This window comes from Myotis yumanensis, unplaced genomic scaffold (genome assembly GCF_028538775.1).
Source record: "Myotis yumanensis isolate MYYU_CA2020_CCGP unplaced genomic scaffold, mMyoYum1.0.hap1 SCAF_9, whole genome shotgun sequence".
In the NCBI taxonomy this organism is placed as follows: Eukaryota; Metazoa; Chordata; class Mammalia; order Chiroptera; family Vespertilionidae; genus Myotis; species Myotis yumanensis.
In genome coordinates this window covers 22,749,985-22,768,474 of record NW_027223760.1, presented here as the reverse complement: position 1 = coordinate 22,768,474, position 18,490 = coordinate 22,749,985, and the positions used below count along the sequence as shown (strand labels likewise).

The following is an 18,490-nucleotide window of genomic DNA, read 5'->3' as shown; positions in this document are numbered from 1 at the left end:
CTATACTCTATTCTACCCAAGATCTTACACTATCCCAGGGAACTCCCTAGGAGTCAGTTTTTTGTTTTTTTTTTATCAGTTTTTAGTTGTGCCTTTATTCACCTTAGTTCATTTAAAAATGTACTTGTTTTAAAGATCCTATAAATATAGAGTGACTACCCACTAACGTGGGATATGTCACCCCTCTCAGCATGGTATTGTTTTTTAAAAAGCAGAATTTCTTATAGGAATCTTATCAATCACACAGTAGTTACAAGAATGTCAGATATAGTGACATACAATCTAAACAAGACAGGCCGATTAAGAATGTACATAATGTAAAAATATACATATTAAAAGTTAGCCATGTAGACAGACGCATGCAGCAGTAGGGGTAGGTGATAGGAGGTTGGGGGGTGAGAGCCCACACGCAGTAATATTGCCTAATCCCAACATTATAGTAAATAATTTCCACTAACTGATACAAGTATTCCATACACATCTAAACACACAAAGGCAAATCATGACCTGCTACATATAGTCTAAAGTGGTCTGTGATCTTTTTGTGATATTTCCATGAAAATAGTAAATAGTCATGCAGGTAGTAGGAAGTATTGGTTATTCTGGTTGGACTTGGGAAATGTTTAACTTTTTGACATTAATATCTGTGAAGAGAATATATCTCCTTTTACTGCTTTCTTCACAATTGACATGCGCTTAGAGTGGGGGAATTTCAATGGTGGTTTGACCTAACAGTGATGACTGAAATACTCTTTAAAAAATGTGGTAACTTTTTAACAACATATTTTAGCCACACACTTAACATAAAACATGGATCATCTGCAGGATTCTGTAGTTTCTACCACTGTCCTAAAGAATGAAACTGATACAAGTGCTTGTTTATTTACCAAAGCAGGCACTATTTTGAGCTCTGTGATCAGAGAATATCCAAAACAGAAGAAATGTCACTTTTTTCCTCTGGGCCTTTTGAGAAACTTGACCAAAATAAATTATTCAAGGTTCCCCCTGAGCAGTGGTGTCATCATGTATGTTACTGTCTGGAGAACAAACAAGAACTTCTAACAGTGCAACAGCATTGCCTTGGGTACACTTGATAGGAATCAGGAACCTTTAACAGCAGTTCACCGTTTTCTTATACACCTCCATTTAGCCTGTATTATGGCAAATGTGTTTGGGGGGCTATGCTTGAGATTTCTTTAGTTGGATAGAAACCCTTCAATAAGAAGTTGGCAGGTTCTGACTTACTGTCTCTGAATGCTCAAAATGCAAGTTCCTATTGGGGAAAGAACATTAAAATAACTTGAAGATCTATCTTATTGGTAAGTTAGAATGCAAAGTATTTTATTTTTAAACTTTGAAACAAGACAGCCTAGGTTAAATAATATAGTTTTCCAAAGCTGAATGTGCTTGCTTGGAGCTCAGTTTTTCTGCTTAAAGTACAAAAACAACTTTCTAAAACTCCTAGGCCAGACACTACTGTTTTGATGATCTGTGATTTAGATGAACAGATCCAATCTCAGTTGGTAACATACCTTTTTTCCCCGTTGGTAAGGGTTTAAAAAATTCTAGAACAGATGCATTTTTCTAGTCTTACAGTGACAATTTCATTCCAAATGTCTCCTGAGAGGCGTATACCATATACAGGAATCCATCTTCATCCTTCTCACTTTCATACACTTCCGATATCGGTGTGGACACACTCACCATGCTGTGCCCATTCACTAACAGGAAGAAGACTTGATTAGCGTTGAGCTGTAAGCGCCTTCTAATTATCTTGATGAGTTCACTCATGTTGACATGATCAGGTACAAGAAACTTGGTTTTATCCAGGACAGGAAGCTGCTTCTCACCCTTGTATCGTTCTATTATCACCGGGATTTTGGTCGGATGCTGCTCTCGGATAAGCCGGACATCGTCTACTCTTTGTTCGAAGGTGCGGCGCTGCTTGAAGGTCTTCTCCGACGGCATGGCGCGCGAGGCTGGGAGCAGGCGGCGAGGAAGAGGGTCCCGCAGCTTTAGGTGGACTTCCCTTGTGTCTCTTCGGCCCGCACCCGCGTCAAGTGACCGGCGCGCCGCCCCAGGAGGCGGGGCCAAGGGTGGACTCCCAGGAGTCAGTATTTTTGTCTGCCCAACAGAGATTCTTATAAGAGAAGCAAGTTAAATAACAAATTTTATAAAGGGTAATGGCTCAAAACAGTTATTACTTTATTCCAAGTATATTTCCCCTTGCTCTAATAAAAAAAAGGACATTATATAAAAGGACACTGAAAACTCTCTCACATTACTCATCATTATTATCTTCTAAGAATGAAAACATATAGTGCTGGCTATACAAGCAGTACATAAACCAGACATAAACAACGAGGCTAGTATATTCTGTATAAAAGCAACAACCAAACAAAACATTCTCTAACAAAAAAAGTGAAGAGTTATTAAAGGCAAAAAAATAAGTAAAGAGCAAGCTTTCAGAAGCATGAATACCAAACATTCACTTCATAGTTACATTAAGAAAAAAAAGTTCCAATGATAATTTACCAGAATTTTTACTCCCACAGGTAGCAGCAATGGGAGATACAGGGATACTGGTCTGTAGATGTCCTCCCACTCATGCTTTAAAGATCACCTCAGTGGAAAAATGAAGTTTCACATTTACATATTTTCATTCTTTTATCCCCACTCCCATCATTCCTCGATTTAAGCCATGACTGTGATATGTTTAATGTGTTTACATGTTTTCTTGCAAAGTGCATAATGTGTTTTAAATATACTTTCTTTTTTATATATATTTTGTTTATTTTTTACAGAGAAGAAGGGAGAGGGATAGAGAGTTAGAAAGATCGATGAGAGAGAAACATCGATCAGCTGCCTCCTGCACACCCCCTACTGGGGACGTGCCCGCAGCCAAGGTACATGCCCTTGACTGGAATCGAACCTGGGACCCTTTGGTCCGCAGACCGATGCTTTATCCACTGAGCCAAACCGGTTAGGGAATTAATTATACTTTAAAATGTACATAAATACCATGTTACATATCTCATTCTGCTTCTTTCTGTTTTTAATCAGCACTGTTATTAAGATCCATCATGCTGCCATGGGCACATCTAGTCCATTGTTTCAAATTGCTACATAGTACTCTATAGTATAAATCTATCACAATTTACCTGAGGTAGTTGGGGAAAGAGTATAGACAACCAGATTGTTTTTCACAAGCACAAATAACATTGCTATGGACTCATATAAGAATTTCTGTCAACTATATGTACCTAGGAAAAGAACTGCTGGATCATGAGGTGTACCTAATGTATAATCTAATTAAGTTCTACCTCCCCCCAGTTTACACTTCCTCCAACAAGAACTACTGTAACTGAATAGCCACCTACCAGGCACTGGGCACTGGACTGGGCACTTTTTCTGAGAACTTGTTCTGCTATACCACCTCATCCTCTTTAGCTAGTCTTTGTCCCTGTTGCTTTTCATATCAGCTGTCACCTCCTCAGAAATGTGAAGGCAAGGAGTTCCTCCCTTGCTCTTCCCTGACCATCATGTTCCCTATTTTACTCCAACAATGCCTTAGGCTGCCAAGGCGTCTACTAACCAGGAATTATGAAAACAAAATCAAATAGCAAATGTTATTTTAAAAAAGGTTTGATTCTCGAAGTCATTGAAATGTACCTGTTACGAAGGACATTATTCATTTTGCGCCTTGGCCAATGTTGCTCAGTGGTTGGAGCGTTGGCCCTCGCACCAAGGAGTCTCTGGGTTGCCAATTTGATCCCTGGCCCCAGCCAGGCACATGCAGGAGGCAACCAATTGATGTGACTCTCTCACATTGATGTTTCTCTCTCTCTATCCCCCTCCTTCCCTTCCTTCCACTCTCTAAAAATCAATGGGGAAACAACATCCTCAGATAAGGATTAAAAAAGAAAAAAAGAAATTCTTTCTGCATACATTTTATAGTCATTCTTATCCTTTTCTGAGGATTCTATAGAGTATCTTCCTTCTACTTTCTGGAAGGCCTTGGAGGAATAGCTCCATTTCTTTGGAACTCTTCTACAAAAAAATAAGGGGAATTGGATTATAATCATTGTTTTCAATCTATACTCTGGAACCCTAGGGTGGCTCAAGAGAATCATCTCAAGGCAAAAGGGGTTACCTACCCCTCTTCAATTAGAACAGCAGAATACAAAGAATAGCACAACAAAAATTCTTTTGTCTTCTCTGAAGATTCAGTTTAGAGAATCAGTTCTACTTAAGAAAAAGTTTATTCACACATTACTAGCTGAGAGTGGTAACAGGTATAACCTCTATTGCATTTGGCAATATTAATAAATTTTAAAAATATACCTTTTGAACCAGAAATTCCACTTGTAAGAATTTATTCTATGGATATTCAAATTCATGCTCAACATATCCATATCTATACAAGATATTCATTACAGCACTGTTTGTATGGGCAAAATATTGAAAATATCTTAAACAACCATGAATAGCCAACCAGTTACTGCACATAAATTATGTGCAATGGAATATTATATAGACTTTAAAAACAACAAAGCAGCTCCAAGATACAGTTAAGTGGGGAAAAAGTAAGATGCAAAATGGTGTAGTATTATACTACCCCTTTGTATTGAAAAGTGCCTGCTATATGATATGTTAACTATTAGTATAACTTATTTTATTTTCTCATTACCACCAGCCTAGTCCAAATCCTTATTATAACTCCCTTGGATTTTTAAAATATTTATCAAATTGATTGGGGTGACATTGGTCAATATGAACATACAGGTTTCAGGTGTGGGTTTCTATGTTACAAGATGTGTATATTGTACTGTGTGTCCACCATCCAAAGTCAAATCTTCTGCTGTCATCTTATATTAGGACTTTCTTCTCCACTCACTCCCTTCCCTCTGGCAATCACCACATTGCTGTTTGTGTTCACAAGTTTGAGTTTTAAAACCAACATGACTGAAATCATACAGTTCCTAGCTTTTTCTGACTTATTTCACTTAGCAAAATGTTCTCGAGGTCCATCCATGTTGTTGCAAATGGCACTTTTTCATCCTTTCTCATGGCTGAGTAGTATTCCATTGTGTACCACATCTTCTTTATCCAGTCCTCTCACAGGATGCTTTGGTTGTTTCCATGTCTTGGCCACCGTGAATAATGTTGCAATGAACATATATCTTTGCCAATACATGATTTCGAGTTTTTCAGGCATATACCCAGGAGAGGGATTGCTGGGTTGTATGGTAGCTCTATCCTTAATTTTTTGAAGAACTGCCAGACTGCTTTCCATTGTGTTTATTCCCACCAGCAGTGAAGGACTGTTCTCTTTTCCCACAACCTCTCCAACACTTGTTATTGCCTGTCTGATTGATAATGGCCACTCTTAACAGGTGTAAGGTGGTGTCTCATTATAGTTTTGATTTGCATTTCCCTAATTACCAGCGAGGTTGAACATCTTTTCATACATCTATTGGCTGTTCATATATTTTCTTGGGGGAGGTGTATTTTCAGGTCCTCTGCCCACTTTTTGATTGGATTGTTTGTTTGGTGTTGAGTTTTATGAGTTCTTTATATATTTTGGAAATTAAACCTTTGTCGGAGCTGCTATTTACAAATATCATCTCCCATCTGGTTGGCTGCCTCTCTGTTTTGTTGTCAATTTCTTTTGCTGTGTAGAAGCTTTTTAGTTTGATACAGTCCCATTCATTTATGTTTGCCTTACTTCCCTTGCCTGTGGGGTCAAGTTCATAAAATGTTCTCTATGATCAAGGTCCGTAAGTTTGGTACCTATATTTTCTTCTATGTAACTTATTTTTCAGGTCTTATATTTAGGTCTTTTTTTCCATTTTGAATTAATTTTTGTACATGGGGACAAACTGTAATCCAGTTTCATTCGTTTGCATGTGGCTTTCCAGTTTTCCCAGCACCATTTATTGAAGAGAATATCTTTACTCCATTGTGTGTTTCTGGATTCTTTGTAGAAAATTATCTGTCCATATACATGTGATTTTATATAGCTGCCATTTTAATTAAGAACTTTATGATAACTTCCCAAGCTATTTATTGACTTCCTCCTTTAATTTCCAGTCTGACTCCAGTTCTATCTACAAGACATCTTCATTTAAATGTTATACTAACATTTCAAACACATGATAGAAACCTGAGTTCTTATTCTGTAATACTTTACCAAGTGATTGTATTGTGATATAGTCAAATAAGCATTTTATTGAAATTTTATAGAACATGAATTCAAGTTCAATTTTTTACCTTGTGCTTGATTTGCCTAAAGCATAATATTTAAGCAGAAAATATAAACAAACTATAAACTGTTTCTTAAATCTGACTTTTTACCCCTATGAAATTCCATGAAATACAGAAACCTAAACAAGTGTATATTTTTAAACACTTGCATTCTAATCTCTACTATGCATAGCTCTAGAATTATTTATATTTATAGATATAGAACTGAGATACTGTGTTGGCAAAATGCACCATTTGTTTTTTGCATTTACAGCTGTCTGCTGTGGAGCCATGGACAAGCACTAAGTAGAGTGCTTAATGGTATTTAACTAACATTAACTGAATTTTTTTTTTTTGGCCTTTCCATTAGTAAACTATAATTGCTTACCACAGTGCTATTGTAAAATGAAGTCTTTTTGACCATGAACTAACTTGAGAGTTCCCAGAGGGCCATTGGAAAAGATCAAATGATTTGTTCCTTTACCTTTTAAAGAGAAATGTTAATAACAATTCTGTTTATTTGGTATATTAAATTGCATGGAAAAAACTGTCAAATAAACAGGGTTATATTTTTATGGGTGAATGTTAATATATAGGTATTCCAGAAACTGTATGAAGTTCACAGAAATTTGTCAATACTTTCATTATTTGATTATTATGTTAAAATCTTGTGTGCCATAGAAATAAACAAATTTCCTTATCAAATGAATGCTCATCAGATCTTCAATCTCAATCATTTTAGGTCTTTTGTCATCCACAGATAGTTTTTGTTTTAATCTTATTCTTCTCAGTTAATGTTTGAAACTGACCACCCAAGATCAAGCAGAATTAATTCCATGGGACTGAATGAACTGATGAAGAAGGATTATGATTTTTTTTATGGCCTTCTTGTTTGAAATGTTGCTGGTTTTTAAATGCTCTATTTTCCAGCTATAAGGAACTCCTTTCTCTTTTCTTTTAAGCTATCTGTATCTTACAGCATTTCAATAGATTATACCTTGGTAAACAAAAATGAAACATTTATCTTTTCTCCCTGCCTGATCCCTCCAAAATTTGGAAGCTCTTAAGTGTTCTTATTTTCATGGGAATGTATTTTATTTTATCCTCACCCGAGGATATGTTTAGAGAGAGGAAGGGGGGGAGGGGGAGAAGGGAGGGGGACTGAGGTGGGGGGCTGAGAGAGAGGGAGAGAAACATCGATCGGTTGCCTCTCATTTGCGCCCTGACCAGGAATCAAACCTGCAACCTTTTGGTGTATGCTCCAACCAACTGGCCAGGACAGCAATATAGTTATTTTAATAAGTTCAGTAGGAATAAGAATCTGTTCTCTTTGCCGGGGCTGGTGTGGTTCAGTTGGTTGGGCATGGTCTTGTGCACCAAAGGGTTGCTAGTTCAAGCCCAGTCAGGGCAAATGCCCAGCTTGATCCCCAGTAGGGGGCGTGCAGGAGGCAGCCAATCAATGCTTCTCTCTCATCAATGTTTCTCTCTCTCCCTCTCCCTTCCACTCTCTCTAAAAATGTATAAAAACATTTAAAAATAAATAAAATCAAGCAAACTTTAAAAGGCCTGTGTGGTCAATTATCATTCTTGGTGTACTTACGGAAATAATCAGGCCAACCTTACTCTGGTTATCTTTGTTCAACAAGGGGGATGACTACAGAGAGAAATTTTTGTTTCATGGAAAACCCTAGTACATACCTATAGGTTCTCAATTCTAGTTTCCTCCAATATCTGGCTACCACTCTACAAACTAACATTCCCAATTTTTCACCTCGCTCCTGACTTGGTATCACTAACAACTAAAACTGCCCTTTTCCTAAAACTCTGAAAGCTAAACAGAAAAACTTGACATAAACCTCAAGGAAATCATCACAACAGATCAGGCATGGACAATTTTGTGTCTGCTGCTATGTGGGCCACTAAGAAAGTTGACTGGAACAGCCAATGCCATCACCAGAGACATTCAAACTGAAAATCAGAAAATTCATCAGATTGTCACTGCCTATCCTCCCTCCACCATCTAAAAAAGATGCTCTGAGCCTAACATCTAGGAAATCTTGACTGACTGCCCTCTCGACTAAAAAAAAAAACCTGTGTTTATAGTTTGTACTAACCATTAACTTCTGTTTTTATACAAATGTCCTTCATTAAATGCCTGATCACTCACACCATCTAGAGGCATAATCAGGTTTGTGGCCTACTCCCACTGCCTCCTGAGACACAATTGTTTAATGAGACTGCCCTATTCCCAGGACTGAGACACTAGCTCAATGGATTATGGAACAATCTATCAACTCAGTTTCTGGACTGTGAAACTTCCTAGGGGAAAGTTTCAAATGAGGGAATTATGTGGTTCAGAATACCTAACCCAAAATATAGTACACTGGCATATTGACTATTTTAAGCTAAAGGAATTTAAAAAATGGCAAGTGCATGAAGGACTCTCTGACCTCTTTTCCCCTGAAGCAGGTCATAAGATCCTCATGTGAAAGGTGTTCTCCTTACATGTGGAAGAGAGGAGCATCCTTATCTCTAAAGACTAAGGGACCTAAGAAGAATCATAAGGAATAGGCTTGCTAAGTTTTCCCCAGTTTACTACCCTTAGCTCATACTATTTTGTCCTATCACATTTTCCCATGACTTTCCACTCCTCATCAAACCTAGTATAAAAACACCCAGGTATAACTATTTCTTTAGTCTTCATTTCCTTATGAAGGCTCCCTTGTTACATAAAACTTACATTGAATAAATCTATAAATCACAACTAACAAATGCTGACTCTTCTTCAAAGAAAAAGATTTAGGAATAAATTGCCATTTTACTAAAAAGATAGGCACTTTCTATTTCTATTTACAGGACCCTACTCAGCAATCCTAGGAGGGTAGCAGGATAAAGAATTTTCTTCTCCGACCTTAACAAGCAGTAAGAGAAAAACAGATGAATAAATTATGGACTAATAAGGTCACTGAAGCACAAGGACAGAGAATAAGGCTGAGAGCCAAAAATTTCAGCTCAACTCCTAATGAGCAAGTTCTAACAGTCCTCCATGTTAGCAAGGTCCTAGTCAACAAAGCAGACAGAAAATGAAGACAAGCTCCCAAAAGTCAACTATGACTTCTTTATTCAATACCACCCAAATGAGCTGCTAAAATCAGAATGGATTTGTTAACCAATCACAACTAACAAATGCTGACTTTTCTTCAAAAAAAAAAAAAAGATTTAGGAATAAACTGCCATTTTAACTAAAAAGATATGAACTTTCTATTTGATAATTATAACCAACCCTTTCTGATAATTGGTTATCTCAAAGCATTACATTTAGTTATTAAAGCAGATTTCTACAAAATTGCCCAAATCAGTCACATCCGTATAGGCCTAAAATCTCTCAGAAATGACATGAAAATAGTTTGACTAATTGGCAGAAGCACAGCACAAATTTATTAATTCTACCAAACTATAAAGGAAAAGAAGCCTTTAAATTTTTAAAATGTAACCCAGCCGGTGTGGTTCAATGGTTGAGCGTCGACCTATGAACCAGGAGGTCAAAGTTCAATTCCCAGTCAGGGCCCATGCCCAGGTTGTGGGCTCAATCCCCAGTGTAGAGTGTGCAGGAGGCAGCCGGTCAATGATTCTCTCTCATCATTGATGTTTCTATCTCTTTCTCCCTATCCCTTCCTCTCTGAAATAAAAGTATATATATTTAAAAATAATGAAAAATAAATAAATTTTAAATGTATATATGTAAGAGAACAATAATAAATTTGGTAATATTTAGCTTAATTACTAAGAGGAAACTAGGAAAATTTTTCCATTTAAGCAAAATAGACAACAATCCATACTCTGAAATGCTCTGAGGATTTAGAGAATGAAAATTCACCTAAAGCCAAGTTAATTTATACTAGTCACTCCTCTTTACATATCACAAAACAGACTGATTTATTTCTTTCAAAACCCTTACTATCTGCCAGATGCTAACAATACACTAAGAAATAGTCTCAACCCTTGTAGTTTACAGTCTAAGGGATAAGACAGTAATTTGAAATATCAACACACACACACACACACACACACACACACACTTATCAATCAAGATACCTAAACCTGTGTCCCCATCCACAAGGAGAAGAATGCTACCTGTAGTTCTTATTGGAATAGATGAAACAACAGGTTTGGACTATAAAATGAACTATACCTATAAGCCATAGATGTTGTTTACTTTACACACAAGCACATAGTTTATGTAAAGAGATAATATCACAGAATCTCTCCCCACAGATATGAAAACCATAATGAACTTTAAAACAGCATCAGGGGATATAAATGCTTCATTTTGGGGGAGTTCACAATATGACTATCCTAGAATTAAAAAGGAACAGGCAGCCTATGAACTGTCAATTTATAGTACTGATTAAAAACTAATTCAAAGTAGAAACTTAAAGAATATCAGGTTTCCTGATTCTACAAGAGACAAAAGGATTATTACATTTTATAGCTAAGAAATATATGTCAAGCAGGTGATATCCACTAATACAGGTCAATTTATCTAGTCCCTTAATCTGTCAAAATTAAGACACTATCCTATCTAATAAAGAGTCAATATGCTAACTGACCCTCACGGCCTCAAAGATGGCGGCACCCACAGCCAATAAGGAGGGAATATGCTAATTGATTGCCACGCCCTCAAAGATGGCAGCGCCCCAGCCACAGATGGCGGCGCCCAGTCCCCTCAGCGCCACCAGAGTAGCAGGCACGCAGCAAGGACTGTGCCCGGCCTAGCCACATGCCTGCCTCCGGAGTCCCCCAGTCCCCTCAGCCCCTAAGCCTCCCAGGGCCGGCCCAAGGCGCAGGCAAGCCTTGGATGGCGGCTGTCCAGCCGCCCAGGGCCGCCCAAGGCTCAGGTAACCAGGGCCAGCCGAGGCTTGCACTGCCGGCAGTGGCAGAAACAAAGGTGTGATGGGGGCGTTGCCTTCCCCTGATCACTGGGTCACCTCCCGCCCCTAAGGGCTCCCGGACAGTGAGAGGAGGCCGGCCGGGCTGACGGACCCCCCCTCCAGTGCATGAATTTTCATGCACCAGGCCTCTAGTAAAGAATATATTAGGAGAAATTTGCTCTACTGTCAGCTAACATCATACTTACTGGTGAAAGACGGAATATTTTTCCTTTAAAATCAGGAATAAGGTGAGGATGTCAGCTCTCACCATTTCTGAAATTCTAGAGAGTAATATAGCAAAAAGAAATTAAAGGCATACATATTGGAAAACAAGAAGTAAAACTTATAACCTATTTGTAGATGACATGATCCTGTATGCAGAAAATCTAAAGATTCCAAAAAACTACTAGAGTAATAAGCAAGTTTAAGTTAGCAAAATTGCAGGATATAAGATTGACATACAAGTATCAATTCCATTAGTAGGTATATCCAAAAGAATTGAAAACAAGGACTCAAACAGATATTTATACAGCCATATTTATAGCATTATTTGTAATAGCCAAAAAGTAGAAATATCCCAAGTGTCCTTGAACAGAGGAAAGGATAAATAAAATGTGGTAAGATACAATTAAGTATTATTCAGTCTTTAAAAGGAATGGGCCTGTGGCTCAGTGGTTGAGTGTCAACCTATGAACCAGAAGGTCATGTTTTGATTCCGGTCTAGGCACATGCCTGGGTTGCAAGCTTGATCCCCAGTGTGGGGCACACAGGAGGCAGCCAATCAATGATTCTCTCATCATTGGTGTTTCTCTCTCTCTCCCTTTCCTCTCCTCTCTGAAATCAATTAAAAACTATATATTTTTAAAAAAGAATTCCTACAACTTAGTAATAAGAAAACAACCCAGTTTAAAATAGGCAAATGATTTGAATAGACATTTCACCAAAGTAGAGATACAAATGGCTAATAAGCACATGAAAAGATGCTCAGCATCACTAGTCATGGTGAAATGCAAACTAAAAAAGACTGACAAGGCCAAGTATTGGCAAGGATGTAGAGAAACTGAAACACTAATATTGCTGGGGGAATGGAACATACAAACACTTTGGAAAAGATTGCCCTTTTCTTATAAAGTTAAATGACACACTCCTAGATATCTGACCAAGATAAGTTAAAATATATACCCACATAAATACTTACCATAACCATGATTGTTCATACCAGCATTATTCAAAATAGTCAACTTGAAAACAATCCAAATGTCCATCAACTGATAAATAAAAAGTAGTACAGCCATATAATGAAATGCCATTCAGTAATTAAAAGGAAAAACTACTGATACATAAATGGACATCAAAAACAATGGCACACATAAACTCATCACTAAAATTCTGCAGCACACCAAAAAATACATTTTTTACCAATCAGACAAAAAAATAGGTATAATTCTGATTCATTCACACTGGGTGGCCATTGTTGTGTTGGCTGCTATCATTTTTTAAGATATGTTTTTATTGATTTTAGAGAGAGAGGAAGGGAGAGAAAGACAGAAACATCAATGAGAGAGAAACATAATGCCCCCTACTGGGGATAGAGCCTAAAACCTGGGCATGTGCCCTGACTGAGAATCCAACCAGTGACCCCTTGGTGCATGAGTCAATGCTTAACCTCTGAGTCACACTGGCTGGGTGGCTGTTGTCATTTTTTTTTTTATTTGACAGTCTAAGGGAAAAGAGGTCAGTGCCCCTGGCTAAATAGTCAGGTATTGCATGAAAATTCTTGTGAGCACACAGGTTGAAAATCACTGTCATAAGTGAACAACTCAGACACAAAAGACCATATATTGCATAATTCATTTACATGAAATTTCCAGAAAAAGCAAATCTATAGTGAAAAAAAGCAAATCAGTGACTACTAGGGGAAGAGAATGGGAGCAGGGATTGACTGCAAATGGGCAAAGGAGACTTTTGGGGGAAATAGAACTGTTTTTAAGATAGCTACCATAATTAATTAATTAGTAACAAATGATGTTGAGGATTAGAACACTTGTACATTGCTAGGAGAAATGTAAAATAGTGTAGCTGCTATGGAAAAAATATTTTTTACTTATTGTTGAATAATGTTGACTTAGTAGGTGGTCTTATTTTGTTTCTCTTTTATGAAACCTCAGAGTAGAGAGGCAAGAAAATCATTTTGGGGTTTTGTGGTAGGGTAGAAATTTATAATAAAATTTATCATAAGTCATGACTAATGTGGCTCAGTGTTTAGAGTGTCAGCCAGCACACCGAAGGGTCTCAGGTTCAATTTCTGGTCAAGGACACATACCTGGGTTGCAGGTTCCATCCCGACCCAGGTTGGGGCACATGTGGAAGGCAACCAATCAATGTGTCTCTCTCACATCATGTTTCTCTCTCTCCCTCTCTCTTCCTCCCCCCCTCTCTCTTTTTCTCCCTCTTGCACCCTTCCTACTTCCACTCTCTCTAAAAATCAATGGAAAAAATACCCTCAGTGAGGATTAACAACAGCAAAAACTTATCATAAGACTTTTAATAAAATACTTGATGGACACAGAGACATAGAAACATAGATAGCCCAGCTGGTATGGCTCAGTGGCTGAGCATCAACCCATGCACCATGAGGTCACCAGTTCCCTATCAGGGCACATGCCCTGGTTTCTGGCTCAATCCCCAGTGGGAGGCATACAGGAGGCAGCCCTTCAATGTTGATGTTTCTTTCTCATCTATGTTTCTCTCTTTCTCTCCCTTCCGCTCTCTCTAATAAAAACATATTTAAGAAAAACAAACATAGGCACAGATGTACAAAGACAAACACACAGAGATTCCCCACATGCAACAGAACTCCTCAAGACCTCTACCCAGATCCTTCCCACACACAAAGACACACACACACACACACACAGAACCCCATACATCTCCATAGAATCTTCTATGAGTACCCACAGAGATACCCCACACAGACCCACATATACTCTGAGGCCCATCCCTCCGACAAAAACAGAGACTCCGAGAGAGAGAGAGAGAGAGAGAGAGAGACCAACCCAATAGGTAATGCTTAAAACTCAGATTTTTATGGGACTTGAGCAGTGTTCTCCATAGTTATTTTGAGAAGGGACAAGTATATTCTCTAAGGTACTTTTAACTGAGCCAGAAAATAAAGAAAAAACAGACTGGTTGCCATTGGATCTGCAAAACAGTGAATGCTACAAAGCCAGTTTTTATTTGAATTCATGTTTCTGGAACCACTTGTTCCTGGGCATCATTTTCTGTTTGATGTACTCATCATGCTTAGATAAAAAGTCAGTCTCCTCTTTCTTTCAGGAGCTTTCATCCTTGATTGCTGGTTAAGCCAAGTTCCATGCTTAGATCTCCTTGGCACTAACGAACACACTTGATGCTATCTGAGTCACATAAATCTGCCCAAGATTAGCAGGTCCAGAAACACTGCACCAATGTGGAGGACACATACTGAGTCCTCTGTGGGTGTGGGGAACTGAAGAATGTAGGGTGGAGCCCTAACCGATTTGGCTCAGTGGATAGAGCGTCAGCCTGTGGACTGAAGGGTCCCAGGTTCGATTCCGGTCAGGGGCATGTACCTTGGTTATGGGCACATCCCAGTAGGAGGTGTGCAGGAGGCAGCTGATTGATGTTTCTCTCTCATCAATGTTTCTAACTCTCTATCCCTCTCCCTTCCTCTCTGTAAAAAATCAATAAAATATATTTTTAAAAAAAGAATGTAGGGTGGAGAGGAAAAATTGTGTTAAAACTGGAAAGAGATGTAATTTGGGGGTTTTTACTTATTGGGTAGTTCATGGTATAAGTTTGCATAGAGACTCAGGGTAATAATTTAGCTGCAAGTTAAAAGATTTTAAAACTACACTGATGTAGGCAGGGATGGCACATTGATTGTGTTGGCTGATAGAAAGATCACTGGTATCCACATAGCCACATAGCCAGGTTTTTTAGTGCCTCAGGCAGCGTTTTTTGGGGGGTTTTTTTGTTGTTGTTTTTTTAGAAATATCTTGTTAGGGCACAGAAGATTCCACCTGATAGTATGCTTGTACCTAAATTCTTGAAAGTTTCTATCACACTGAGTGAATTAGGCACCAGAGATACATTAGTATAATAGTTTTACAAATACAGGTCCCAAAAAGCATTAAACCTGTTTAAAAAAATGTTTTCCGAAGCACATGGAAGAGTCCTGAGAGAACTGTACTCACTTCCCAATTTAACAAATGTTAACATTTTGTATAATTTTTTGTAGATATTTTTAAAGAAATGAAACATCCTATATAATAAAATCCTAATATGCAAATTGACCAAATGGTAGAACAACTGGTCACTATGATGCGCACTGACCACCAGGGGGCAGACACTCAATGCAGGAGCTGCCCCCTGGTGGTTACTGCACTCCCACAGGAGGAGCGCCGTTCAGCCAGAAGTCGGGCTCACAGCTGGCCAGCGCAGGGGCAGTGGCAGGAGCCTCTCCCGCCTCCACAGCAGTACTAAGGACCGGCAGGTGGACATCCCCCAAGGAGTCTTGGACTGCGAGATGGTGCAGGGGGGACCCCCCCACCCCCCACCCCAGTGCACAAATGTCGTGCACCGGGTGTCCAGTTGTAGAGTTGTAGATAAAATTGAAGATCCTTTTGTACTCCTTCTCTATTTATTAACCTTCATACTTTCTCTCCCACCACAGAGGTAACTTCTGTCCAAACTTTGCTGTTTACAATTCCCCTTCATTTTTTAAATACTTTTGCTACATATTGTTCATCAGTAACAACTGTGTATCAGCAAACATTATGCAGCACTGTTTTGTATGTTTATAAATGTAATATAAATTATGGTATAGAGTAGATAGTATTCTGCAGCCTGCTTTTTTCATTCTTCTTTAGAGTTTTTTTGTTTTCTGTTTTTGTAATCCTCACCTGAGGATATTTTCCCCTTGATATTTTAGAGAGTGGAAGTGAGAGGGAAAGACAGAGAGAAATATTGATGTGAGTGAAACACATCAATTGGTTGCCTCCTGCACACGCCCCTACCAGGATCCGGGGTGAGGAGAGGCCTACAACCAAGGTATGTGCCCTTGACCAGAATCGAAACCAACACTTCCAAAGGCTGACCTTCTATCCACTGAGCCAAACTGGTTAGGGCTTTACTTTTGAGTTTTAACCAGTCTGACACATGTAGATTTTCTAATTGGCTCATTTTAACTTCTGTAAGGTACTTCATTATATGAATACTAGAGGCCTGATGCACGAAATTTGTGCAAGGGGCTCAGCCCTTGTAGCCCCAGCTGCCTCGGCCCTCGCAGCCCCAGCTTCGTCCAGAAGGTTGTCCGGACGGTAGTTCTGCTGTTCGGCCGTTCCGTCGATTTGCATATTACACTTTTATTATTATAGAGACCATAGTTTACCCATTCCCACATGTGTACCAACCTGGATCGGGATGGAACCTGAAACCCAGGAACTTGCCCTTGACCAGAAATTGAACCTCAGACCCTTTGGTGTGCTGGCTGACACTCTAAGCACTGAGCCACATCAGTCATGACTTATGATAAATTTTATTATAAATTTCTACCCTACCACAAAACCCCAAAATGATTTTCTTGCCTCTTTACTCTGAGGTTTCATAAAAGAGAAACAAAATAAGACCACCTACTAAGTCAACATTATTCAACAACTAGAGGCCGGGCAGATGAAATTCGTGCATGGGTAGGGTCCCTAGGCCTGGCCTGCAATCAGGGCCGATCTTCCCCAGCTGCCGGCAGCTGGGCCTGCCTCCCGCTGCCCGCTGTGTGTGGGGCGGGTGGGGCAATCGGGGCCTAGGCTCTGCCCATGTCTGCAGCCACCTACCCCCGGTTCCTGGTTCCCCACCAGGTGATTAGAGCCTGCCAGCTGGGGGAGAGGCCAAGAGGTTGGCTGTTCCAACCCGCTCACAGGTCACACCCCCCACTGCCACCAGTTACCCTCTGTGTGTGGGACAACTGGCGGGGCAATCGGGGCCCCAGCGCCATCAGCGTCCACCACCACCCACCCCTGGTTCCCCGTTCCCCACTGGGTGATCAGGGCCTGCGGGCTGGGGGCAGCTCCTGTGTTGAACGTTTGCCTCCTGGTGGTCAGTGCGCGTCATAGCGACCAGTCATTCCACCATTTGGTCGATTTGCATATTAGCCTTATATAGGATAAGTAAACAAAACTGAGGTTCCACCTGGCTGGTGTGGCTCAGTGGTTGAGTGTTGATCTATGAACCAGAAGGTCATGGTTTGATTCCTAGTCAGTGCACATACTGAGGTTGCAGGCTTGACCCCTGGTAGGAGACACGAGCTGAACAAGATTCTCTCTCATCATTGATGTTTCTATCTCCCTCTCCCTTCTTCTCTGAAATCAATAAAAATATCTTTTTTTAATTGAGGTTCCAGTGGGTATAAACTAGTCCAGAATCAGAGTTGCCTGTGATTGTACATTTATAACAAGTTCCGGGATGATGCCGATGCTTCTGGTATGGACCAGTGTGAGTAGCAAGGATCTAAAACAGTGGTTCTCAACCTTCTGGCCCCTTAAATACAGTTCCTCATGTTGTGACCCAACCATAACATTATTTTCGTTGCTACTTCATAACTGTAATGTTGCTACTGTTATGAATCGTAATGTAAATATCTGATATGCAGGATGGTCTTAGGTGACCCCTGTGAAAGGGTCGTTCGACCACCAAAGGGGTCGCAACCCACAGGTTGAGAACTGCTGATCTAAAAGACCAAACTTGCCCTAACCAGTTTGGCTCCATGGATAGAGCGTTCGTTGACCCTCAGAGTGAAGGGTCATGAGTTCGATTCCAGTCAAGGGCATGTACCTCGGTTGCAGGCTCAGGCTCAATCTCTGGCCCAGGTTGGCAATGCGTCTCTCTCACATAGTTGTTTCATCTCTCTCAGTCTCTCCACCTCCCTTCCACTCTCTCTGAAAACCAATGAAAAGTATCCTCGAGTGAGGATTAAAAAAAAAAAGGATTCCAAATTGCTCTTAACTATAATTAGACTTCCCATGTTGATTTTTCAGAGTACCATTTGACTGACCCATATATTAAATCAGCTCAAGTATTATATACACCTAACCATAAATTAGAAATTATCATTGTTTTAAATTTTTTATTGATTTTGGGGGCGGGGGGGAGGGAGAAGGGAGAGAGACATCCTGATATGTTATTCCACTTAATTAGGCATTCATTGGTTGCTTCTTATATTTGCCCTGGCTGCAGATCGAACCCACAACTTTGGGTGTATCAGGACAATGCTCTAACCC

At 39.6% G+C, this 18,490-nt stretch overlaps 1 protein-coding gene and 1 pseudogene across 2 annotated transcripts in view; both read right to left on the bottom strand.

Moving 5' to 3' along the window:
* Positions 1 to 18,490, bottom strand: part of AHCYL2 (adenosylhomocysteinase like 2) — a 169,493-nt gene that overhangs the window by 137,824 nt on the left and 13,179 nt on the right. The gene's annotated exons all lie outside the window — the stretch shown is intronic.
* On the bottom strand, positions 1,180 to 2,013 carry LOC139016844 (microtubule-associated proteins 1A/1B light chain 3B pseudogene; annotated as a pseudogene).